Source organism: Pongo abelii, chromosome 6, assembly GCF_028885655.2.
Source record: "Pongo abelii isolate AG06213 chromosome 6, NHGRI_mPonAbe1-v2.0_pri, whole genome shotgun sequence".
Taxonomy (NCBI): Eukaryota; Metazoa; Chordata; class Mammalia; order Primates; family Hominidae; genus Pongo; species Pongo abelii.
Genome location: NC_071991.2, coordinates 135,403,823 through 135,430,315, shown reverse-complemented (window position 1 = coordinate 135,430,315; position 26,493 = coordinate 135,403,823). Strand labels below are relative to the sequence as shown.

At 39.4% G+C, this 26,493-nt stretch overlaps 1 protein-coding gene and 1 pseudogene across 2 annotated transcripts in view; both read right to left on the bottom strand.

Annotated features, from left to right (window-relative positions):
- The window catches only part of AKR1D1 (aldo-keto reductase family 1 member D1), a 114,798-nt gene that overhangs the window by 71,999 nt on the left and 16,306 nt on the right, over positions 1-26,493 (bottom strand). The gene's annotated exons all lie outside the window — the stretch shown is intronic.
- Positions 18,282-22,571, bottom strand: LOC100458673 (serine/threonine-protein phosphatase 2A 56 kDa regulatory subunit gamma isoform-like; annotated as a pseudogene).

Below are 26,493 nucleotides of genomic sequence, written 5' to 3'. Positions count from 1 at the left end.
AGGTGGGAGGATTGCTTGCGGCCAGGCTGGGTAACATAGCAAGATCTCATCTTTATAAAAAGTAAAACAATTAGCCTGGTGTGGTGGTGAGTGCCTACAGTGATATTGGTACTGTAATTTTGAAACTTTTTTTTTTTTCTCAACCTAAGATCATCAGGGCAGAATTTTGAAAATGTTTTATCTTTGTTGTAAGATAAAACAAGTAAATAAATAAATAAATATCTTAAAGTTATTAGGAATCAAGATTTAGACTGTCAAAGAGCTATAAACATAAAATCATGCCGTGTCATATCAAATTTGAGTTGGATATATCAATATAAAATCAAGTTAAGAAGATACTCATATATTCTTCACACTGAAGCCACCTAAAAGTAATGATAGCTTAGTAGTGAGCCCTCCTAGAGCTCAGATCTCAGTGTCTAAATACCTTTCTCTATTCCAGGAAATTAAGGCTCTTTAGAGGTATGACTGGATATGGACTGGGGCAGAGAAAGGACAGGGTGAACTTACCTTTCTGGATGTGCCAAAGGGAAGAAAGTGCTCAAAAACTACTGAAATGAAGGAAAAGGACACCGAGGTCAGTTTGCTGGAGCTCTTGCTAGTCCAATTTGGGACAATTTAATTATTTTAAAAATAGTGATTATAAAACTTTGAGTAAATAAAATTCATGAGTCTAGAATTATTGTTTATTTATTTATAGACAGGTTCTCATTCTGTTGCCCAGGCTGGAGTGCAGTGGTGTGATCATAGCTCACTGTAGCTTCAAACTCCTAGGCTCAAGTGATCCTCCTGCCTCAGCCTCTTGAGTAGCTAGGTCTGCAGGTGCATGCCCACCACGCCCAGCTAATACAATTATTTTTTAAAAATTCAGAACTGAAAGAAAAAAGAAAAAAAACCCTTCACAGACTACCACTGCAGGGAATTATTACGTCTACTCCCATTCCAAAAACTGATAGTTAAGTACGAATGATTACATTTTCATCCTGAGTTTTGTAACACAGTTTATTTACACTTGGTGAGGAAAGATTCTTATTTTCTGAAGAATGCAACTGATAAATGTAAGGATTATGATATCAGGCCAGGCGTGGTGGCTCACGCCTGTAATCCCAGCACTTTGGGAGGCGCAGGCGGGAGAATCACGAGATCAGGAGATCACGACCATCCTGGTTAACACGGTGAAACCCCGTCTCTACTAAAAAAATACAAAAAAATTAGCTGGGCGTGGTGGTGGGCGCCTGTAGACCCAGCTACTCGGGAGGCTGAGGCAGGAGAATGGCATGAGCCCAGGAGGCGGAGCTTGCAGTGAGCGGAGATCGAGCCACTGCACTCCAGCCTGGGCGACTGAGCGAGACTCTGTCTCAAAAAAAAAAAAAAAGAATTATGATATCACCATTTTGCAATTACCAATAGATAAATTAAGGTGAATATCATAGTCATTGTGAAAACGTCTATTTTCAAGTATATTGAGCAACAAGATTTGCACTCTGCTAGAATATCACTGAAATGAGAAAAACACACCTGGAAATGAAAATATCTATGTAAAAAAAAATTTAAATTCAGGTCAACAACAAGAAAACTGATATAATTCTAATATTTTTAAAAATCAGTTTTTATTCAAAAGAGAAATACAGGATTTCATGCTGTTCTCTCTGGGATCGCTGTCATTCATTGTCTAATATTCAGTGTCTTAAAAAAATGTTTTTATATATTTTGTCTGGTTTGTTAGATTGTTCCAGGGAGAAGGTATAGTCCCTGTTATTCTATCTTGGCCAGAAGCAGAAGTCCAAGCATTAGTTCAGTAGGACCAACTTATTTGTAAAGTAAGTTTTAGTCCTGTTACATTTGGCTTAATTATTTGCATAAAGTGCAGCAAGAATAATCATTTGCCATATAGGCCCTCTGTCTCTCTTTTTTGCATTTCTTTTTTTTAACCTTAAAGACTTTTATCCCTAATCCTTTTTAAACAATTTGCTTTGCTAGAACCTTTTTCATAAGGAATCTAAGATTACACCTTTTTAAAAGCCTGGAGCCTAGCCAAAGATTTACCTGTGCCTGCAAATGCCTGTGTGAATTGGGTGAATTCCTCTTTTTAGGTCCCAAGAAAACTTGGGTTCCTGGGCCTGTCAGAAAGTGTCATTCTTTTTTTTCTTTAACCTGCTTCAGAAAAGGAAGAAAGTAACATTCTTTGCATACCCAGAGGTCAGGACCCTGTAAAGGACAAAATATCAGGCCAATTTTTCCAAGGGTGTTTTATTGGCTCTATAGATCAGCGTCATTTTCTCAAGGCAATCTGAAAATGTCATCCCAGTCAAAACCTTGGTAAAATAATCAGTGACTCAAATTATGCTCTGTTATAAAAGAAAACAGACTGTTATTAAAATTATGCAAATAACTATGTTATCATATATTAAGAATATTCACTTAATAGTTCCAAAATTTGTAGAAATTCAGTGAGAGAAAGGAATTATGTTTTAAATTTTGCTCATAAGAGTATACTTTACTCAATTGTTAAGAGCTGTAAATAGCTTAAAAGAAGAAAAAGTTCTCTTAACTGAAAATAAGAGAATAAGCAAATGTTTTTAAAAAAAAGTCATAAAACATTATTTCAGTCTTCTATTAGTTCAGCCCATGCAATTAACTCCTGTTCTTCCTGATAACTGGATTAGCAAACCTCATGAATTCGTCAGCTCTCCATGAAAGTCCTGTAAGTTTTCCTCTTTATTTTAATGGAACAATCTCTAAAGTTATCAGAAATGTATATTTAAGAGTACTCCTCAGAGTTCTATAGCTGATTATAAACTGCCTTATAAAAGTAGCAGAGTAAAACAACAATTAAGAATGACAAAAATCTTAGAACAGCTATGGTTAAAGATACAATTGACAAAGAAATTTGGTTACTTCTGTGGCATATAACAATTTTACGTAATAATCATAATTAGTACTAATAACATATACTAAGACATATCAGAATCACAGGAATATCACACAAAAGTACATGTTTTGGAACACATACTTTTTTTTAAAATTATACTTTAAGTTCTAGGGTACATGTGCACAATGTGCAGGTTTGTTACGTAGGTATACATGTGCCATGTTGGTTTGCTGCACCCATTAACTTGTCATTTACATTAGGTATGTCTCCTAATGCTATCCCTCCCCCTGCCCCCCACCCCACGACAGGCCCCGGTGTGTGATGTTCCCCTTCCTGTGTCCAAGTGTCCTCATTGTTCAATTCCCACCTATAAGTGAGAACATGCAGTGTTTGGTTTTCTGTCCTTGAGATAGTTTGCTCAGAATGATGGTTTCCAGCTTCATCCATGTCCCTACAAAGGACACGAACTCATCCTTTTTTATGGCTGCATAGTATTTCATGGTGCATATGTGCCACATTTTCTTAATCCAGTCTATCATTGATGGACATTTGGTTGGTTCCAAGTGTTTGCTATTGTGAATAGTGCCGCAATAAACATACGTGTGCATGTGTCTTTATAGCAGCATGATTTATAATCCTTTGGGTATATACCCAGTAATGAGGTGGCTGGGTCAAATGGTATTTCTAGTTCTAGATCCTTGAGGAATAGCCACACTGTCTTCCACAATGGTTGAACTACGTTACAGTCCCACCAACAGTGTAAAAGCATTCCTATTTCTCCACATCCTCTCCAGCATCTGTTATTTCCTGACTTTTTAATGATCACATTCTAACTGGTGTGAGATGGTATCTCATTGTGGTTTTGATTTGCATTTCTCTGATGGCCAGTGATGATGAGCATTTTTTCATGTGTCTGTTGGCTGCATAAATGTCTTCTTTTGAGAAACATCTGTTCATATCCTTTGCCCAGTTATTGATGGGTTGTTTGTTTTTTCTTGTAAATTTGTTTAAGTTCTTTGTAGATTCTGGATATTAGCCCTTTGTCAGATGGGTAGATTGTAAAAATTTTCTCTCATTCTGTAGGTTGCCTATTCACTCTGATGGCAGTTTCTTTTGCTGTGCAGAAGCTCTTTAGTTTAATTAGATCCCATTTGTCTATTTTGGCTTTTGTTGCCATTGCTTTTGGTGTTTTAGACACGAAGTCCTTGCCCAAACCTATGTCCTGAATGGTATTGCCTAGGTTTTCTGCTAGGGTTTTTATGGTTTTAGGTCTAACATTTAAGTCTTTAATCCATCTTGAATTAATTTTTGTATAAGGTATAAGGAAGGGATCCAGTTTCAGGTTTCTACATATGGCTAGCCAGTTTTCCCAGCACCATTTATTAAATAGGGAATCCTTTCCCCATTTCTTGTTTTTGTCAGGTTTGTCAAAGATCAGATGGTTGTAGATGTATAGTATTATTTCTGAGGGCTCTGTTCTGTTCCATTGGTCTATCTCTCTGTTTTGGTACCAGGACCATGCTGTTTTGGTTACTGTAGCCTTGTAGTATAGTTTGAAGTCAGGTAGCATGATGCCTCCAACTTCGTTGTTTTTGCTTAGGATTGTCTTGGCAATGCAGGCTCTTTTTTGGTTCCATATGAACTTTAAAGTAGTTTTTTCCAATTCTGTGAGGATAGTCATTGATAGCTTGATGGGGATGGCATTGAATCTATAAATTACCTTGGGCAGTATGACCATTTTCACGATCTTGATTCTTCCTATCCATGAGCATGGAATGTTCTTCCATTTGTTTGTGTCCTCTTTTATTTCGTTGAGCACTGGTTTGTAATTCTCCTTGAAGAGGTCCTTCACATCCCTTGTAAGTTGGGTTCCTAGGTATTTTATTCTCTTTGTAGCAATTGTGAATGGGAGTTCACTCATGATTTCGCTCTCTGTCTGTTATTGGTGTATAGGAATGCTTGTGATTTTTGCCCATTGATTTTGTATCCTGAGACTTTGCTGAAGTTACTTATCAGCTTAAGGAGATTTGGGGCTGAGACGATGGGGTTTTCTAAATATACAATCATGTCATCTGCAAACAGAGACAATTTGACTTCCTCTTTTCCTAATTGAATGCCCTTTATTTCTTTCTCTTGCCTGATTGCCTTGGCCAGAACTTCCAACACTATGTTGAATAGGAGTGGTGAGAGAGGGCATCCCTGTCTTGTGCCAGTTTTCAAAGGGAATGCTTCCAGTTTTTGCCCATTCAGTATGATATTGGCTATGGGTTTGTCATAAATAGCTCTTATTATTTTGAGATATGTTCCATCAATACCCAGTTTATTGAGAGTTTTTAGCATGAAGGGCTATTGAATTTTGTCGAAGGCCTTTTCTGCATCTGTTGAGATAATCATGTGGTTTTGTCATTGGTTCTGTTTATGCGATGGATTATGTTTATTGATTTGCATATGTTGAACCAGCCTTGCATCCCAAGGATGAAGCCGACTTGATCATGATGGATAAGCTTTTTGATGTGCTGCAGGATTCGGTTTGCCAGTATTTTACTGAGGATTTTTGCATTGATGCTCATCAGGGATATTGGCCTAAAATTCTCTTTTTTTGTTGTGTCTCTGCCAGGCTTTGGTATCAAGATGATGCCGGCCTCATAAAATGAGTTAGGGAGGATTCCCTCTTTTTCTATTGATTGGAATAGTTTCAGAAGGAATGGTACCAGCTCCTCTTTGTACCTCTGGTAGAATTTGTCTGTGACTCCATCTGGTCCTGGACTTTTTTTGGTTGGTAGGCTATTAACTATTGCCTCAATTTCAGAGCCTGTTACTGGTCTATTCAGAGATTCAGCTTCTTCCTGGTTTAGTCTTGGAAGGGTGGATTTGTCCAGGAATTTATCCATTTCTTCTGGATTTTCTAGTTTATTTGCATAGAGGTGTTTATAGTATTCTCTGATGGTAGTTTGTATTTCTGTGGAATCGGTGGTGATATCCCCTTTATCATTTTTTATTGCATCTCTTTGATTCTTCTCTCTTTTCTTCTTTATTAGTCTTGCTAGCGGTCTATCAATTTTGTTGATCTTTTCAAAAAACCAGCTCCTGGATTCACTGACTTTTTTGAAGGGTTTTTTATGTCTCTATCTCCTTCAGTTCTGCTCTGATCTTAGTTATTTCTTGCCTTCTGCTAGCTTTTGAATGTGTTTGCTCTTGCTTCTCTAGTTCTTTTAACTGTGATGTTAGAGTGTCAATTTTAGATCTTTCCTGCTTCCTCTTATGGGCATTTAGTGCTATAAATTTCCTTCTACACACTGCTTTAAATGTGTCCCAGAGATTCTGGTACATTGTATTCTTGTTCTCATTGGTTTCAAAGAACATCTTTATTTTTGCCTTTGTTTCATTATTTACCCAGTAGTCATTCAGGAGCAGGTTGTTCAGTTTCCATGTAGTTGTGTGGTTTTGAGTAAGTTTCTTAATCCTGAGTTCTAATTTGATTGCACTGTGGTCTGAGAGACAGGTTGTTGTGGTTTCTGTTCTTTTACATTTGCTGAGGAGTGCTTTACTTCCAACTATGTGGTCAATTTTGGAATAAGTGCGATGTGGTGCTGAGAAGAATGTATATTCTATTGATTTGGGGTGGAGAGTTCTGTAGATGTCTATTAGGTCTGCTTGGTGCAGAGTTGAGTTCAAGTTCTGGATATCCCTATTAATCTTGTGTCTCATTGATCTGGCTAATATTGACAGTAGGGGGAGCACATACTTTTAACACATTTATATAAATATAATCCAAAGAAGGTTAAACATCAATTCATATTTGACAATGCTTCCTGTATGATTTTATTATACCAAGTAAGCCAAATATGTCTCTTTTGGACTTCGGGGGACTTAATATCAAACAAATTAAGTGACATCAAAAGGACTGAATTTAGAATATGATTTTGGGAACTTTGACAAATATCAAAAGTGTGAAACTCTTTATATTACTAAATAGGATCACAGGTCATTGTAAAATAAGTCATTCATTTGACCAAAGTGATAACTCAAATATTTTTTTAAAGCAAAAACCTTTATTCTTTCAGAGAGGTGACTTAATTTCCCAAACAGTAAGCAAGTGCTAATAAAGATGGCATGAGGCCAGTCAAGTCTGTCTTTCATATGTTATAAACAAATCTATTAAATTGTAATTATCTTGATCATAAGATATAAATTCCATAAACCTTTTTTTTTTTTTTTTTTTTAGACAGAGTCTCGCTCTGTTGCCTAGGCTGGAGTGCAGTGGCACAATCTTGGCTCACTGTAAGCTCTGCCTCCCAGGTTCATACCATTCTCCTGCCTCAGCCTCCCAGGTAGCTGGGACTATAGGCGCCCACCACCATGCCAGGCTAATTTTTTATATTTTTAGTAGAGACGGGGTTTCACCGTGTTAGCCATGATGGTCTCAATCTCCTGACCTCGTGATCCACCCACCTTGGCCTCCCAAAGTGCTGGGATTACAGGCATGAGCCACCACGCCTGGCCTCAATAAACCTTTTTTATAACATTTTTTAATTTATTTAAATTAAAAAGTGGGTTAATGTTCCAAGAAAACCTTGTTAATTTGACAAGGTCTAGTAGCATCAATGTGCCTTTGATATTAATGTTTAATTTACAGAGAAAATCTGAATTAATTTTATCTCTCAGAAAGTGTCTCACCTTTACAATCTCATGCATTCACCTCTTCCATGATAGTCCCTGGGCTTAGAGGGGTTGAATAGTTTTAATTTCTGGCCCTGGGTCTTATGAACACAGTTTATTTTGATTGCCCTCTTTTCCCAGGTTTGAAGATGAGGCTTTAACTGCCATCAGTGTTTAAGATTTAGCAGGACTTGGTGTCCTTTTTAGACTGAAGAGAAGCAGCCCTGTAACTTAATGGCATAAGGACTATAAAAGCAATACAGAAAGTTACATGGGTGTAATAACCTTAAATTTTAAAAGTTTAATTTCAGTTTTCCTAAGCAAATCAAAACTTAATAACAATATCATAGGAATTATTTTGAAAAAACAAAAATCTGTTTGTGAGACCAGTTACCAAACGGCAAAAAAAAGAAAAAAGAATGCATCTGCAGTGTGATTGTTTTTCCCTATGGGGAGTCCATTTAGATAACTTGGAAGTCAAAACTCACGAAAAGTGTACTTGAATTAGTTAGACATAGGAATAGTGTGTCCTGGGTCATAAGTGAACATTTTAAGTTTCATAGAAAAATTTAAAGCAAAGAGCATAGAATGTTATGTTAGAAGACAACATTTCCTTTAAACTGTTAAAGAAAAACTTTTTAGCATCAGGCCACAACAGCAGTTAGAACCTGAGGAAAAAAGTTACAAGAGCTGATGAAAAACTTGGAGGAGAGAGAGTAATTATCTAAAGCCTTCTCAAAATGAAGAGAAAGCTAAAAACAGTGAGATGCAGTAAAAGTTGAACTTTTGGGTTAAAGAAATAAAAATCTCAGCTGGGCATGGTGGCTCACACCTGTAATCCCAGTACTTTGGGAGGCTGAGGCGGGCAGATCATGGGGTCAGGAGTTCGAGACCAGGCTGGCCAACATGATGAAACCCCGTCTCTATCAAAAAAACAAAAAATTAGCTGGGTGTGGTGGCACGCACCTGTAATCCCAGCTTCTTGGGAGGCTGAGGCAGGCAAATTGCCTGAACTCAGGAGGTGGAGGTTGCAGTGAGCGGAGATTGCACCACTGCACTCCAGCCTGGGCAACAGAGCGAGACTCTGTCTCAAAAAAATAAATAAAAGTAAAAATAAAAAATCTTTTGTAATTTTATTAGGAGAAAATTAATACTTTAAGAAAATGTTGTTCTAACTAATTCTTTAGTGTATTCGTGGGTTTTTTTCATATTAAAGCCCAATGTTTAGAAAGACTATCATAAATAATTTTCTTTTAATTCTAGCCAACTTGATCACATAAAGTTTTTTTTTCTCATAAATTATCTTTTTACAAACCTTATTACCACTTACACAAAACATTTATGACATGCTTGGGCTTCCTGTTTTTTCCTAAACATCACTCTTTCTTAACTAGTCATTGTAGGACAGAAAATTTACCATACAAGATTCTTTCTCATATAAAATTATTTTCCTTTTAAGCTTTCTTACCAAAAAGTGTCTCTTTATAATTATAACCGTCTTTACATCTCTCTTATTTACTGGTTCCTTTTACCTTTTTTCATAAATAACCTTTGAATTAGACAAAAATTATTTTCCTTTAAATAAGAACACATTCGGTGTGTGTGTGTCTGTGTGTGTGTGAGTGTGTTTGTGTATGACAGCCAGACCCTGTCTTGCCTCCACAGGCTGGAGTGCAGTAGTACCATCTCAGATCACTGCAACCTCCACCTCTCAGGCTCGACTGGTCCTCCCCACTAGGCCTCCTGAATAGCTGGGACTACAGGTGCATGCCACCACGCCTGGCTAATTTTTGTATTTTTCGTAGAGACAGGGTTTCACCAACTTGGCCAGACTGGTCTTGAACTCCTAAGCCTAAGTGAGCCCCCTATCTTGGTTTCCCAAAATGCTGGGATTGTAGGCATGAGCCACCAAACCCAGCCAAGAGCACAATTCTTTAGAAAAATATTTTCTTATAATTTTTCTAAAAAAAATTGGAAATGACTCAGACATATAATGAATATTATTTAATCCAATGTAATTTTAGATTCTAAATTATATGACAAGTTTATTTATAAGAATTTACTCCATTTGCCTAATTATTATCATTATTATTTTTTGAGATGGAGTTTTGCTCTTGTTGCCCAGGCTGGAGTGCAGTGGCGCGATCTCAGCTCACTGCAACTTCCGCCTCCCGTGTTCAAGTGATTCTCCTGTCTCAGCCTCCTCCATTTTGGAGCTTTAGAATTTGACTGCCCCACTGGATTTTGGACCTGCATGGGCCCTGTAACCCCTATGTTTTGGCCAGTTTCTCCCATTTGGAATGGCTGTATTTACCAAATACCTGTACCCCCATTGTATGTAGAAAGTAACTAGCTTGCTTTTGATCTTACAGACTCATAGGTAGGAGGGACTTGCCTTGTCGCAGATGAGACTTTGGACTGTGGACTTTTGGGTTAGTGTTGAAATGAGTCAAGACATTGGGGGACTGCTGGGAAGGCGTGATTGAAATGTGAGGACAAGAGATTTGGAGGGCCCAGGGGTGGAGTGACATAGTTTGGCTCTGTGTCCCCACCCAAATCTCATCTTGAATTGTACTCCTATAATTCCTACATGTTATGGGAGGGACCCAGTGGGAGATAATTTGAACCGTGGGGGCAGTTTCCCCCATACTGTTTTTGTGGTAGCGAATAAGCCTCACAAAATCTGATGGTTTTATCAGGGATTTCCGCTGTTGCATCTTCCTCATTTTCTCTTGCTGCCACCATGTAAGAAGGGCCTTTCACCTCCTGCAGTGATTCTGAGGCCTTCTCAGCCATATGGAACTGTAAGTCCAATTAAACTTCTTTTTCTTCCCAGTCTCTGGTATGTCTTTATAAGCATCATGAAAAAGGGACTAACACACCCTTTCTTATGTTAAACACCCAAGAGTATCCCTGTAGTAATAACTATTTTAGCAAAAAAAAAAAAAAAAATCAGGTAAGGCTGGGTACACTGGCTCATGCTTGTAATCCCAGCACTTTGGGAGGCCAAGGCAGGAGGATCACATGAGGTCAGGAGTTCAAGAGAAATCTGGCCAACATGGTGAAACCCTGTCTCTATTTAAAAAACACAAAAATCAGCTGGATGTGGCAGTGCATGCCTGTAATCCCTGCCATTCAGGAGGGTGAGGTGGGAGAATTGCTTGAACCCGGAGGCGGAGGTTGCAGTGAGCCAAGATCGTGCCATTGCACTCTGGCCTAAGCAACAGAGTGACTCTGTCTCAAAAAAAAAAAAAAAAAAAAAAAAAAATCAGGTAACATAATACAAAAGCAAGCAGATTATTATATGAGAGGACTTTGTCTGTTTAAACTCTTGGGGTCATAAAAAAACAGGTTTTGCCCCAAAAAGGAGTCTAGCACCTTCTGTTTTCTTCAAGGAAGCCCAGGCTGTTAGAAATTATTTTAGTTTGGCTGGGCACGGTGGCTCACAGCTGTAATCCCAACACTTTGGGAGACCAAGGTAGTCAGGAGTTGGAGACCAGCCTGGCTAACGTGGTGAAACCCTGTTTCTACTAAAAATACAAAAAAATTGGCCAGGTGTGGTGGCGGGCACTTGTAATCCCAGCTACTTGGGAGGCTGAGGCAGGAGAACTGCTTGAACCCAGGAGGCAGAGGTTGCAGTGAGCTGAGATCGCACCATTGCACTCCAGCCTGGGCAACTCCAGCAAGACTCCATCTTGAAAAAAAAAAAAAGAAATTATTTTAGTTTGCTCATGCAGCAGAGGGTGGCAAGAGGAAGGAGAGACAGGTAGAAGTAAATGGAGAAAACATAATTCAGTCAACTGAGAAGAAAAAAACCTTTTTCTCAAAAAACGAGACCCTAGAGAGAAAGAAAACATAAAGGCCTTTTAAATATATATATACATTATACATATTATATTATGAATTTTATATTATAGATAATATATAAATGTGAATTACATATTATATAGGTGATATATAAATATGAAAACGCACACAAAGACACATTTACATCTTGGATATTAGCTTTTAATTAAGCTGACTTTTAACCTTTGAGCTCTTAAAAAATCCTTTTAAATCTCAATAGTATTTTTTAGCTGGGATGAACTATGATATTTCAAAAGTAACAGAAATGTCAAGCCAGAGAGGACCTGATCTAGGAACCAAACCAGGCTGTCATGGTGAAAAAAAGGGTAGAATCTTAGCTACTGATTACAATGTGAAGTCATTGCTCTATCAGTTTGGCTTGGCTAGCAAAAGGTGGCCTAGTTATGTTAATGCAGTCCCTCAAGTAGTAAAACTCTTTCTTTTTTTGCTGGGCATTTTTCCTCCTCCCTGGCTATGGGAATTTAGCCAATTCAGAGGCTTTGTTCCCCATAATTTGGAACTTCTTTTCAGACTTGATCAAGTTGGGTAGAGTTGGTCAAACCCGATGGAAAAAGATCAAAACAACAACAAAAACAGAAACAAACAAAAAACAGTTAGCAAAACAAGCAATTGTGTAATTTATACAATAACTGAATACTCTAATGGTAAGGAAAAATTAAGATCAGCTGGTTGTTAATGTTAACTTTAGTCATTAAGGAGAATTTCCAAGACAAAACCCAAATTCAGCTACTTATCTAGGAATGGGGCCCAGGCTGAAGACTGCTCTCTACCATCTTAGAAGCAGGAAAAATCTCAAACATTCCTTCCCTGTTGGAAGTGAGCTGAAACTCCAGGAATGAGTTGCCTGCTCTCCATCGTCATGGAAGCAAAAAAGCTGGCCTTCTTGTTGGAAGTGAGTAAAACTCCAGAAAAAGGAGTTGTACAGCAAAATAAACCTTAGATCGCAACCAAATTTGGGGAGATCAAGGATTCTCTGGAGGGGAGTAGCTCCCAGACCTCAGCAAAATGTCCTATTGGTTTGAGCAATAAAGATATTCATTCACGCTGGTACCAAGCACCAATAGGAGATTTGTCAAAGGTAAGGGACACCTCCACTCAGAGTCCCTTACCTGGGTTGCCAATTTATAAACCAAAAAGTACTCAAGAGAGGCCTCATTTGATTAGAAGTTTATTTTGCCAAAGTGAAGGCTGTGTGCCTGGGAGACAGGCCTGTTTCTTTCTCCAAAGATGATTTTGAGGGCTTCAGTACTTAAAGGGGGAAAGCAGGCTGGAGGAGAAAGAGGGAGGATATGGTCACATTACTGAATCCACATGTTGTAAGAGAAAAAAAGTAGGTAGGGGAATAGTCCGTTATGTATTCATCCTGTGCTCACTATACCATAAGGCGACCACAGAATAGCTACTTGTGGAGATATTTAACTTATCTGTAGCTTGTTGCTTGGTAAAAAAATGGAAAGTACCTTCTTGCATGATTCAGTCTTCAGGTTAATTTTTTTTTCTTTTGGCAGAGTGAGTTGGGGTCTCAACTTTCTACTTTCCTTTCACAGATCATATATTTGAATGTGAAAAGTAAAGATATAAAGCTGTTTGGGGCTCAGAAACCAATACCTCCAAGTATGGCATTTTGACTTGCTGAACTGAAAAAGCCTCAAGGTCTCTTTGACCTTCCCCTATCCTCCACTGCCTCTCCCAAAGAAGCTGAAGTTCCTTTATCTGCCCAGGATCCAGACCCAGCAAGGAGGACAGTTGTTCTTTCTTCTGCTCCCTGTTATCTCATTATCTATTGCAGAAAAGAAGACCCAGACATGACCATACCTGAGAATACGGTATAATGACTGTCTCCAAGGATCATTTAAATTCCAAAAAAAAATGATTCGCAAGTTGATCTCTGCTCCCCAATCCAATCATTCTCCCTATCAATTATTTATTGCCCCTCAATGGAATTCCTCTTCTACCTGCTCCCATAATCTATATTACCAGGGCACAGGCCCCCATTCTTTCTATAACTTCAAGATAATATATAAGTTTCTATAACTCAGAAAGTTTCTATTACTCACTGGGAAGTTGGGTCTTCATTCTGAAGGCTCTTATGTAGACACATTGAATTAATTTGTATGTCTTTTCTCCTCTTAATCAGTCTGCTTCACGCCGGTGATTTTTCAATGAACCTTTAGTGGGTGAATGGCCATAGCCCCCACAATATGGCAGTGTCAGCAGGATGGTCAAAGCTATGCTTCTGTCCTGGAAGCAGCATTGAAGAGAAACCAGGAACCTGGGTAAAGAGTTCCTTTACCCAGAACCTGGAAGCAAAGGGGTAAGAATTTCTTACCAGCCAGGGGGCCTCTCTCCCTCTGTGCACTCCAGCTGATGAGATGGTAAAAATCACTGGTTGTCTCCTCTACATGGTTTTGATCAATGGGAAAAAAGAATTTGTGTGACGAGTCTTGCGTTGTAGTGACTTTGGTGTACACTTGGTACTTGTGGTATGAATATTCATACTGTTTGACCCACTTCCCTCTCAGAAATAGCTTTTTTTGTTGCTCTTTTCCTTTGTCTTTTTCTTTCTGTGTTGTTCTGTCATAAAGAGGGGTACCGTAGGGGAGAACATGAGCCTAGAACCCCTTTAAACCCACTGTTCAAGACCCTGCAGACTGATCCGTTTTCATGGTTCTATGTTGGCATCTGTAAAGACAAACTTTGCTGTAGGTCCCAGAAATAAAAATCAGATGACAGTCCCCTCTCATCTTGTTTTATGGCGTTGAGAGCTTGACCTTGTGACTAGATGGGGGTACCCTCTCTTGGTATCTGCCATCTGGACTGCATGATTTTTTTTTAAATTTTAACTTTTATTTTTGACACAAGATCTCATTCTCTCATCCAGGCTGGAGTGCAGTGGTGTGATCATGACTCACTACAGCTTTGATCTCATCGGCTCAAGTGATCCTTCCACCTCAGCTCCCCAAGTAGTTTGGACTACGGGCACGTGCCACAATGCCTGGCTAATTTTTTTGATTTTGTGTAGAGATGGTACTCATTATGTTGCCCAGGCTGGTCTCGAACTCCTGGGCTCAATGTTGGAGGTGGGGCCTGATGGTGGTGACTGGATCCTGCCTCAGCCTCCCAAAGTGCTGGGATTATAGGCATTACACTGTTTCCAGGAAGAGGGCATGAATTTTGGGTTCATATCAGGGGACCAGTCTGAAAGGACAGGGAGTCCAAGATGTAATATTTTAAGCAGCACACTCTTCATCTCAAGTGTGTCAAGCTCTTAGGGGAGTTTTGTCTTAAAAGGTCCCGTCTCTATGGGGCTTCTGTTGTGTAAACCAAAAAGTATCTGAGACAGGTCTCAATCAATTTAGAAGTTTATTTTGCCAAGGTTAAGGACATCCTTGGAAGAAATAAACGTGGAATCACAGAAACAGTCTGTGGTCTGTACCTTTCTCTAGCTGTGATTTTGAGGGCTTCAGTTTTTAAAGGGGAAAGGTGGGCTGGAGGGGAAAGAGGGAGGGTATGGTAATCCACATGTTGCAAGAGAAAAGCAGCAGGTAGGGGAATTTATGCATTCAATTTATGTAAACAATTATGTATTTATCTTATGATCAGTAAATCAGCATTTTACATAAGATAAGGTGAACATAGAGTAGCTGCCTGAGGAGATGATTAACCTTTTATCTGCATCTATCTGCTTAGGAACAAAAGGCAAGGCAACATCTTACATGACTCAGCTTTCAGGATAATTTTTTTTCTTTTAGCATAATGAATTAGGGCCCCAAGTATTTATTCTCCTTTCACATTGTCTTTTGTTATTTTAAGTCTGTTTCTGAGAGTAAGTTTTTAATGATCATGGGGATTGCCTCCTTGATGCCCTCTCCAGGAATACCTCTTGCTTATGTAGAAAAAAACCTGGAAAATTACTACTTGGGCTTTCAAGAGGCTTTTGCATTGAGTTACTATTGGAACTAAGTACACCACTGAAAATAAAAAAGATTTTATACATTTCTTATTCTAAATAATTAATGGGAAAATCAAAAATTATAAAAGGACATAGACTAGTATTATGGCTAGCCATAGAGATTCTCTTGATAAAATTAAAAGAGTGAAAAAAAAAGTTTTGACCTGAAAGTTAAAATCTTTTGCAAGTTCAAAACTGCCTGCTCTAGATTCCTTCCGGGAAGATTAGTGGAGACCACCTGATACAGTTTGGATGTTTGTCCTCTCCAATCTCACGCTGAATGTGATTCTCAAAGTTGGAGGTGGGACCTGGGTGGAGAAGGGTGATAGGATTATAGGAGCAGATCCCTCATGAAGAGTTTAGCACCATTGCCTTGGTGATAAGTGAGTTCTTAGTTCATGCAAGATCTGGTTGTTTAAAAGAGTCTAGGATCTCTCTTCTTTCTCTTTCTCTCTCTCACTCACTCTTGTCATGTGACATGCTGGCTCCCTATCACCTTCTATCATCATTGTAAGTTTCCTGAGGCCCCACCAGAAGTAGATGCCAGCACCATGCTTCCTTTAAAGCCCGCAGAGCCATGAGCCAATCAAACCTCTTTTCTTTATAAATTACCCAGCCTCAGGTATTTCTTTATAGCAATGCAAATACAGGCTAACACACCACCCCATGCCGTAGTACAGTAGCTAAGGTTCTCCCATTTGACTAATGCTGCGTGGGTTCAATACCCAGCCAGGGAATTTCCATTTATTGATCCTTTTTCCTTCCATGGACAGTTTCCGATTTCTTGTCCTGTGTTTTCCTTTCTCTGAGCTATCTCTAGGGTGATTCTGGATCGTGTAAAAATTGTTTGCCACCTCTTTGGAGATGACTCGTGTACCCATGATTAAGTCATAATTTTGATTGAGACCCTTAGAAAGATACCTTTGGTAAAGAAACTCAAAAGCCAAAAATATCAGCTGTTGTCCTGGCTAAAATCTGGTAACAGGAGACTTGAAAGAATTGTTTTTTTAAAGAGCTCTGTGGCTAAAAATCAGCTTAATTAAAAGCTGATATTCAAGTGTTCTCTCTCTCTATGTCTCTCTCTCTCTATATAAATATATACACATATGTGTGTGTGTGTGTGTGTGTGTGTGTGTATGTATGTATTTAAAAGGCCTTATACTTTTCTTCTCTTTTTTTGGATTCTATTTTTGGGAATTTTTTTTTTCAGATGACTGAAACCTTTTTAAAGAACTCATGTGTTTGGTTTCTATGTTCACTTCCTTTTCTTAAAACTTGTTCTTCAAGTTAGTTTTATTTCACCCTATTCTTCATATTATTGTAAATTCTAACAGCCCGAGAACCCTTAAGAAAAACAGAAAAAGGTGCCACAGACTCCTTTTTGGGAGCAACTGCTTTTTTTCCTCAGGGAATCCCAAGTTGTAAATGGACATAGTCCTCTCAGATCTAAAACTGTTCTTTCTGTATTGTGTTATGTGGTCTTTTTGGCTTTTTGGGGTACCAGAAATTACTTTGCATTGTGCAAAAATAACCTTGGTGTCTGTAATAGTTAAGTAAGATATACACTCTTAGAGATGGCTAGTGGTAGTTACTTATTGTGAATGGTTATTACTCCAAGGTGCTACTTATTTTGTGGCACATTTGGAGGGGGAAAATGTGCTTTTGGGTATTTAAAAGCTATGTAAATACCCCCACTCCCCAGTAAGGGATAAGACTCCTATGGGGGATGGGCTGATCACACAGTGGGCTGATTAGTGTTGAGTTGTCCACCAATCTTGGGAGAATGTCCCTGCAGTGGAGTGTATTGTAAAAGCATTGCACTGTCACATTCCATTGTATTCCCCTCTTTTTGGGGACCCAAGATTCAATGTAAAATGGGATCCTTGATTTTGGGGCATCTGTGTTCTGCCTTCCAGCTTTGCCTACTTGTTGCGTATTTAAATATTAAAGCTGCATGCTTTCCTGGCCCTTTCCTTACCGAAAACCAGTTATCTACATAGGGAATAAGTTAAGTTAAAAAGCCATAATAGAGGCAGAGCCCAGTGGCTCACATCTGTAATCCCAGCACTTTGGGAGGCCAAGGTGGGAGAATCACATGAAGCCAGTTGTTTGAGACCACCCTGGGCAACATAGTGAGATCCCACCTCTACCAAAAAAATTTAAAAATTAGCTGGGCATGGTGGCATGCCCTGTTGTCTTATAACCAAAATGGAGGCTCAGCTGCTCACTGCCAACAGAGTCCATTTAGTAAGAGTGAGGTCTGGTATAAAGAAAGTGATATTTTATTCCGAAGCTAGCTTAGGGGAAGAAGTTATAACGCTTCCTGCCTAAGGGTACCACTTTTCTTTTGAATCAGAAAGCAAGCACTTTTAAAGGGGGCTTAGCATTAATGGCACAAGCAGTGGGAGGAAGTGAGCAGGTGAGGGGTTGGCATGTTAGCTTAGTGCCGTATCTACCAGGTGATCAACCTGGTGACTGCTGGTGTCTCCATGGGCAAGAATACTTTGGGTTGTAAATTGACTGTTATCTCTCAAGGCAACCTCCTGGTGGGTAAGATTTCCTTTCTGGAGCTCCTAAGCATATGGTTAGGTGAATTTGCCCTGTAGGGAATGTCTGGTGAAGGGGAGGTAAAAGGCTATTAAAATTTAGAAATCTGCATTTCTAAAGGACTAAGTAAAAAGTGAGGAAAGGAGGAAAAAGAAAAGAAGAGAGAGAGAAAAAATAAACTATTTCTTAGGAAAATGGGAGTACTTGGTTACAGTTTCCCACTACCAAGTTCCCTTCCATCTGTGAAATTGGGATACTGTATTTATTCTGGCTACTTCCTGCTGAAAGACAGTGTAGTTATTGGGTGTTGGTATGGAATTGATCTGTTTGGATTTGGAAATATTCACAAATACCTGGACTTTACAGATGATATTTGTTGGACCATTATGGTGCAAGGTCTGGAAAGTCTCTGGGGAAAGCCCGTCTTGCATTCCCATATGGAGGGTGCAGCAGCAGTAAACTCCACAACAGAGGGATATGCCTATACTTGAAATCGGGGCCAATGTTACAGCCAGCTTTTGCTACCAGGATGGTACTGACCTGTCAAGACAATAATCATTGGTCTAGTGACAATGTGGAGTCAGACAAAGCTTTGATTTGTTGGTATGTATCTTGCACGGCTATCTGAGACATTTCCCAAATTTACTGGGATGTATACACAGCAGTTAGTCTTAATTATCATACAGGTTGTCCACTGCCCATCATAACTGGATATAATGACAGGTTGGCTAAATATGTATTTAACAGGTTATAGGAAGAGCTATGAATACTCATGAACGTTGTCATAAGCACTGTCTAGTTCTTGAGAATGGATCAGTTTAGTTAAATAGCTGCGTCCCATCCAGGAGGTGGCATTGCAGATGGGCTAGGCCTCTACATGTGATAAAGGCAAACAGATTATTAATAAGAGGTATTTCTATGGAGACAGTAGAAAAACAAAGGTTAACACTGAGCACAATTTATTCAGATGTTAGACTCAAAGCATCTTTAGTTACAGAGGAGGAAGGCTGTGGTAGTCTGACATGTCTTTCTCATCTGTATTACAAGGAATAATGTAGTAGTAATTTCATTGATTCCAAGTCAGAAAAATTTGCAAGCAATAATTTGGGACTTGAAGCCTGGATGGAATTCAGGATTCAGTCCAAATAGCTGAAAATAAAAACTCACAAACAGTGAACACAACTAGACTCTAACAACAGGTGTATTATGGTTTTTTTCTAAAACATATTTTTTCTCTCTAGTTATTTTTACTAAAGACAAGTCATTGTAGAACCAATTTATTTGCATAATAAATTTCAGTCTTATGTGTGGCCTGAATATTTGCATAAAGTATAGCAAGAATAATTACTTGCCACATAGACTGTTTCTAAAATTGACTTTGCTGGTAGTATTTGATTCCTTTATTCCATAAAGAATCTCAGATTAGATTTTTAAATCCTTGAGCCCAGTCATGGATTTATCTGTACCTGCAAATACCTGTATGAGTTAGGGGAATTCCTCTCCTTAAGGCCCCAAGATAATTTGGGGCTCCTGGACCTGTCAGGTGACATTCTTTACTTACCACAGGTGAGGAACTCTATACAAGGACTGTGTAGACAAGGTATAAGCCAGTTTTCCCAAGGGGCTTTTATTGGCTCTATAACTGAACTGTGATTCCTTAAAGCAGTCTGTTTATACCTGAAAGTATGCCACTCTAGTCAAAGCCTTGGTAAAATAACCAGGGTCTCCAATGGTGTCTTGTTACAAAAGAAAAAAGATTCTTATTGAACTTGTGCAAACAACTATACTGCCATAAATTAAGTACACTTACAAATAGTTTTCAAATTCTGAGGAAACCAGGTAGACAGAAAGAAATACGCTCTAAATTTTGCTCTCAAGAATGTACTTTACCCAGTTGCTAAAAGCTGCAAACAGTACAAAAGACAAAAGGTTTTCTGAACTCTGTAAAACAAAAGAATTAGCAATGTTTCAAACAAAAAGTCGTAAAAAGACTATTTTAGTCTTCCATTAGTTCAGTCTACGTAATTAACTCCTGTCCTGCTTGACATTTATGAACACATTAACTCTCTATGGGAGTCTTGGAAGTTTTTCCCTCTATTCTAATGTCACAATTTTCAAAGTTATCAGAAACCTAGATTCCAGGGCAACTTTCAGAGTCCTATAGCTGATTATAAAACTGCCTATGAAAAGAATCAGAGTGAAATAACAATTGGCAACTGCATACAGAGGGGTTTGAGGCTCCCTTTCCTCTGGGGATTGCCAGCTGTCTCCCTCAGCCTAACAAATAACTCCGCTCACCACCACTCAGGCCTGCAAAGTGAACGCCAGGCCTTTGGGGACTGAAGAGTACTGGGGCAAGGGGGTTGCTCATGGCAGGGTCAGGGGAGGGGCTGCCCAGGCCGAGTGAGGGGCTAAAGTCTCAGAACAGCTATGGTTAAAGTCTGATCACCTTATGGCACAAAACAATTTAACATAACAGTTATAATTGTTACTGATAATGTATAGACATATCAGAATTATAGGACATATCAGAATTATGGGAATCCTATACAATTTTGGAACACATGCTAATAATATATTTATATGAATATAACCCAAAGAAAGTTCAAACACCATTTTATATTTGGCAATACTTTTCATATGGTTTTAGTATGCCAAATAAGCCAAATATGTCTCTTCTGGACTTTAGGGTACCTAATATCTAAAAGGGTTAGCCAGATCAAAGAAAAAGCTTAATTTAGAATTTGACTTTGGAAAGTTTGTCAAATATCAAAGGTTTAAACACTTGTTATTACAAAATAGAATCCCAGGTCACTATAAGTCATTTATTTAGCCAAAATGATATCCCTCCTTCTCAGGATGAAGATATATTCCTATCTTATGAAAACATTCAAGTAACACCCTGGACATTTTCATGTTACTCTCTTTTTTAGTACCTGGTGATTAGCTTTGGTTAGATTTTCTATTTTAACCAATGCTTCTTCCTGTTCTTTCATTTTTAGCTTCTCTTTCAGTTTCTCTGCTTTGAACAGTTAGGTACAGTCATTAAATAGCTTTTGGTTCATCTGCATGAAGAGCTTCAGTGTGTTGGATATCAAGCCACGTATTGTCTTGTTCCAATGGGTCTTTGAATTGCAGTACAAGCATGGAAACATGATCAGCAGAATCTTTGCTATGCTGTTACTGATTAAGCTCATAATGTATTCATTATTCCGGTAATAGAGCACTTGCTCTGCCACCTGGAAGTGTGAGCTGGAGACACATTTGGCTAGCTGCCAGAAGAGAGGTTCCATGATCTTCCAAATTCCAATGGTTCAATTATATCTAAAATTTCTTCTAATTTGTTTAAGAAAATTACTTCTTTTGGACTGTAAGACTTTGGCCCATATTTGAGAAGTGCCATCACCATTGATGCAGTGAGGGTGCTATCCTTTTCTAAAAACTGTACTACACAATATGCCAGCTGGGGATGGTAGACTCTCAGAGATTTCACTTTGTGCAAACCCTTGAATAAGAAAATCTGTGCTCTTCTTTTAGTGGTAAAACAAATCCATTAATCATATTTCCCAATGTATCTAGTAACTCTGCTATGTCATCATGATGCTCTGCTTCATAAATAAACCTATAAAATATATTATGTATCTGCTTTCCGATATAAGCTCTCAAGCCTAAGAATTTCCCATAGATTCTGCAAAGGCTGATTTTAGGAAAAGCTCTCTCCCAGGCCAGGCATGTGGCTTACACCTGTAATCTCAGCACTTTGGGAGAGTGAGGTGGGTAGATCACTTGAGGCCAAGTGTTCAAGACCAGCCTGAGCAACATGGTGAAACCCCATCTCTATAAAAAAAATACAAAAATTAGCCAGGTGTGGTGGCAGGCGCCTGTAGTCCCAGTTACTCAGGAGGCTGAGGTGGGAGAATTGCTTGAACCTGGGAAGCGGAGGTTGCAATCAGTGAACCATAATTGTGCCACTGCACTCCAGCCTGGGTGAGAGAGCAAAACTCTGTTTCAAAACAAACAAACAAAAAACTAAACAACAACAAAAAACTCTTCCCTGAGGATCGTCACTGTCAAAGCACTCTAAAAGCTGCAATACAAACTTCTGATCAATATATTTCTTTGCTGTATTAGGTTGGAAATCTGGAGACTCTAAAAATCTTTTTTTTTTTTGAGATGGAGTCTCGCTCTGTCGCCTAGGCTGGAGTGCAGTGGCGCGATCTCGGCTCACTGCAAGCTCCGCCTCCCGGGTTCATGCCGTTCACCTGCCTCAGCCTCCCGAGTAGCTGTGACTACAGATGCCCGCCACCACACCCGGCTAATTTTTTGTATTTTTAGTAGAGAGGGGGTTTCACCGTGTTAGCCAGGATGGTCTCAATCTCCTGACCTTGTGATCCACCCGCACTGGCCTCCCAAAGTGCTGGGATTACAGGTGTGAGCCACCGTGCCCGGCCTCTAAAAATCTGAAGAAAAATTCATAAACGAGCTGTAAATGGGGCCAGGTTGATTCTAACATTGGTTTGTTTTTCTCTGGGCCAAATTCAGCTCCTGGACGATAGAAGGTGGTAATGTTTGAAACATGTCAACTTCAAACATATGGACTACTTCTGGGTAAACAGGCTCTGTGATCCTATTCCGACGATGGGTGATAAATTCTTCCATTTCACTTAAAGTAGCTCATTGTTCTTCCTTCCACTTTAGGTCATTTTGTGGATCAGAAACAAAGTCAAAGAGGACACAACACTGATGTAACTTCCAAATAAAAAGTGTCTCTTGATCAGCAGGAGGAACATCATTTAAAGATGGTAGTGTTTGAAGTTCTTTATTATTGCTTGCGCTAAACCTTGACTAATTTGCTGTTTGTTTTTCTTCACTATGGGCTGAGAGATTGGTACATTTATTTTAGCAGATACTGTAGATGGGACAGCAACAAGGCTATTTTTCCTGAAGGAAGTTTGCTCTGATCTTACTGTGTCTTGTCCTTCTTTTAAACTTTTTCCACTTTTCCCTGCTTTTGGTGATTCTTTTTCTTTTTATTCATGTGCCACCCCCCAACACCCTGCCCCGTCCTCACCCCCACCACCACCCCCACCACGCCACCCCACCATTGCCTGCTCCTCGCAGCAGCAGCGCCCCCACCTCGTCATCATGCCTCCCCGGCCACAACCACCACTGCCATCAGGGGACTGAGTCATTCACTCTTCTCAATCCTCTTTTCTAGGCTCCCAGAGGCTGTGGTAGCTGTGGTGGCAGCTCAGATATTTTTAAAAAGCAAAAATGTTACTTGTTGATAGAGGGTAGACTCAACTTTCCACACAAGACCCAGTAAAGACAGCATGAGGCCAACCTGAATCTGACTTTTCTCTCTCTCCCTTCTGGGTTTTTTTTTTTTTTTTTGGTTGTTTATTTAAAAGGCAAAACAAAAAACAAACAAAAAAAACTTTCGTTATCTTTTAGTAATTACATGAAAATCTTGTTCAAAAGAGAAAGCCAAATTGCATCTTTGCATTAGTGTACTATTCTTAATAAAAGGCCAGGGGTCGTGGCTCACACCTATAATCCCAGCACTTTGGGAGGCTGAGGTGCGGATTGCTTGAGCCCAGGAGTTCGAGACCAGCCTGGGCAACATGATGAAACACAAAAAATACAAAAAAACTAGCCAAGCATGGTGGTGCATACCTGTGGTCCCAGCTACTTGGGAGGCTGAGGTGGGAGGATCACCTAAGCCTGGGTGGTTGAAGTTGCAGTGAGCTGTGATTTCACCATTTCACTTAGCCTAGGCAACAGAGGGAGACCCTGTCTCAAAGAAAAAAAAAAGGAGGCCCAGTGTGGTGGCTCATGTCTGTAATCCCAGCACTTTGGGAGATTGAGGTGGGTGGATTTCTTGAGCTCAGGAGTTTGAGACCAGCCTGGGCAAACGTGGTGAAGTCTCATCTCCACCAAAAAAATACGAAAATTAGGTGGGCGTGGTGTTTTGTGCCTTTAGTTCCAGGTACTCGGGAGGCTGAGGTGGGAGGATTGCTTGAGCTCAGGAGGTGGAGATTGCAGTGATTCAAGATTGTACCACTGCACTGCAGCCTGGGTGACAGAGGGAGACCCTGTCAAAAAAAAAAAAAAAAAAAAAAAAAAAAGCTTCATTAAACCTAATAAAGAAATCTATCCAATTTTAATTAGTTGACCATAAGGTAAAATTCCCATAAACCTTTTATAAGCCTTTGCAATATTTTGTTAAAGAACAAATCAATGCTCGAAGAATACCCTGTTATCCAGACACACGGGCCCAGATTCTGACCCTGAATTAGGTGTGGCTTTATTTTAATACTGAATTTACAGAATTGAAAAATATCCTTCAAATTTTAGCCAACTTGCTCATACCCACAGAACTTCCTTTACAAGATCAATCTTTCACAATTTACAGCTTGCTTAAACCTTCAGTTTTCTCCTGTTACTCTTTTAGGTTAGGACAATCCTTAAAAACTTCTGAATTAGACAAAATTACATTGGCCGGGTACAGTGGCTCACACCTGTAATCCCAGCAATTTGGGAGGCCAAGGTGGGAGGATTGCTTGAGGCTAGGAGTTCGAAACAAGCCTGGGCAACATAGGGAGACCTCATCTGTACAAAAAATTTTAAAAAATTAGCCAGATGTGGTGGCACACGTCTATAGTCCTAGTTGCACATGGAGCTGAAGTTGGAGGATGGCTTGAGCCGGGGAGGTCGAGACTGCAGTGAGCCGTGATCGTGCCACTGCACTCCAGCCTGGGTAACAAACTGAGATCCTGTCTCAAGAAAAATAAAACCAAAAAAACCCCTAACCATTCCCTTTAACAAAGGCCATACTTGCATGCCTTCTTATAACCTCTTACCGAAAGTACGCTCTACTTTCCTTATACACCTTGTGTGTTAAACTGGTTTTCTAGTAGTTTCGAGTACATGTCATAGTGTTAACTCTTTGCAACTTTTATTTTTGACAAAAGACCTGGTAAGTAAGTAAGTAAGTAAGTAACTGTGTAAGGGATTGTAGAGCTCAGGAGTAAGACAAAGCTGCAGACAGTGTCTGACTCTTCCCAGCCTAGATCCTATCTAAAAATCTGTTAGCTGTAAAGCAGACAAGTCAAATGATTATCAAAAATGTCGACTGGGCGTGGTGGCTCACGCCTGTAATCCCAGCACTTTGGGAGGCTGAGGCAGGCAGATCACCTGAGGTCGGAGTTCGAGACCAGCCTGACCAAGATGGAGAAACCCTGTCTCCACTAAAACTACAAAATTAGCTGGGTGTGGTGGCGCATGCCTGTAATCCCAGCTACTTGGGAGGCTGAGGCAGGAGATTCACTTGAAGCCGGGAGGTGGAGGCTGTCGTGAGCCAAGATCAAGCCATTGCACTCCCATCCTGGGCAACAATAGTGAACTCTGTTTCAAAAGAAAAAAAAATGTCATAGAAGCAGTTTATGACGTTAAAACATCTAGCAGACAGTATCTGACCTGCCTAATTTAGACCAAATGTATAAATTTTGAAGACATCTTTTATTTTACCAATAATCTTGAAAACTATATTTACTAAAGATTACTAAAGTCACATGAACTAAAAGCCATTAAAGTGTCTATTTTACTGACAAAATATTTGATTTAAGCACTTGTTTTTCTTTAAGTCAAATAATTAGAGCTCTTTTATATAAACTTCACATACACAATACATATAAATACACGACAGAAGATGATCTGGTAGTTTGAAGACTTTTCATTTGCCAGATTTTAAGTTTCTTCATTGGATTACTGGCTTCAGGGTGGAGCCCTTTGGGGAACAGGGTCAAGAAAGCATGGAGTTTCTAGGGCCTAACATTTAATCGTGTGAAAAACAGGCATCACTGGAAAGCAGAACAGATTTCCAAAAACCAAGGATTCAATTTTTACACCGAATCCTGAGTCCCCCAAAATTGAAGGAAATGATACAGGAAAAGACAGTACAATGGTTTCACTGGTGCATTTCACTTCAAGGACATTCTCCAGAGGCTGACGGGCAAACCAAAGCCAATCAGCCCATTTTATAATCAGCCCACCCCCCATTCCATGCGTTTTAGGTGCCAACAGAGCATGTTTTCCTTCTCATTTAAATGCGAGAAGAAAGAAGTACCAGCCTGTAGTAATGCCCACTCACTGTAAGCAACTGCCATTAGCCATCCCTGAAAGTATATTTGTTACCTAGCTATTACACACCAAGGGTAAAAGTTCTACTGTAATGCAGAGTAATTTCTGATGCCCCAAAAAGTCAAAAAGTTCAGGTAACACAATGCAAAACAGAACAGAGCCTTAGATTTTGATAGGGATCTTTCTACTCACAATTCTTGGAGTTCCATGAGGAAAACAGAGGCTTCTCCTGAAACAGTGTCTGCAGTGCCTTCTCTGTTTCTCCCAAGGAGTCCCAGGCTATCAGAAATTACCTTAGGCCCTCTCATGTGAGCATTGAGGGTAGCATGAAGACAGACAGAGTTCAGTTGACTGAATATATGTATATATCTATCATATATAAATTATATCATAAAAATATATAAAAATTATATATGTTATGTGATTGTATATTATATATACTTATATAATATGT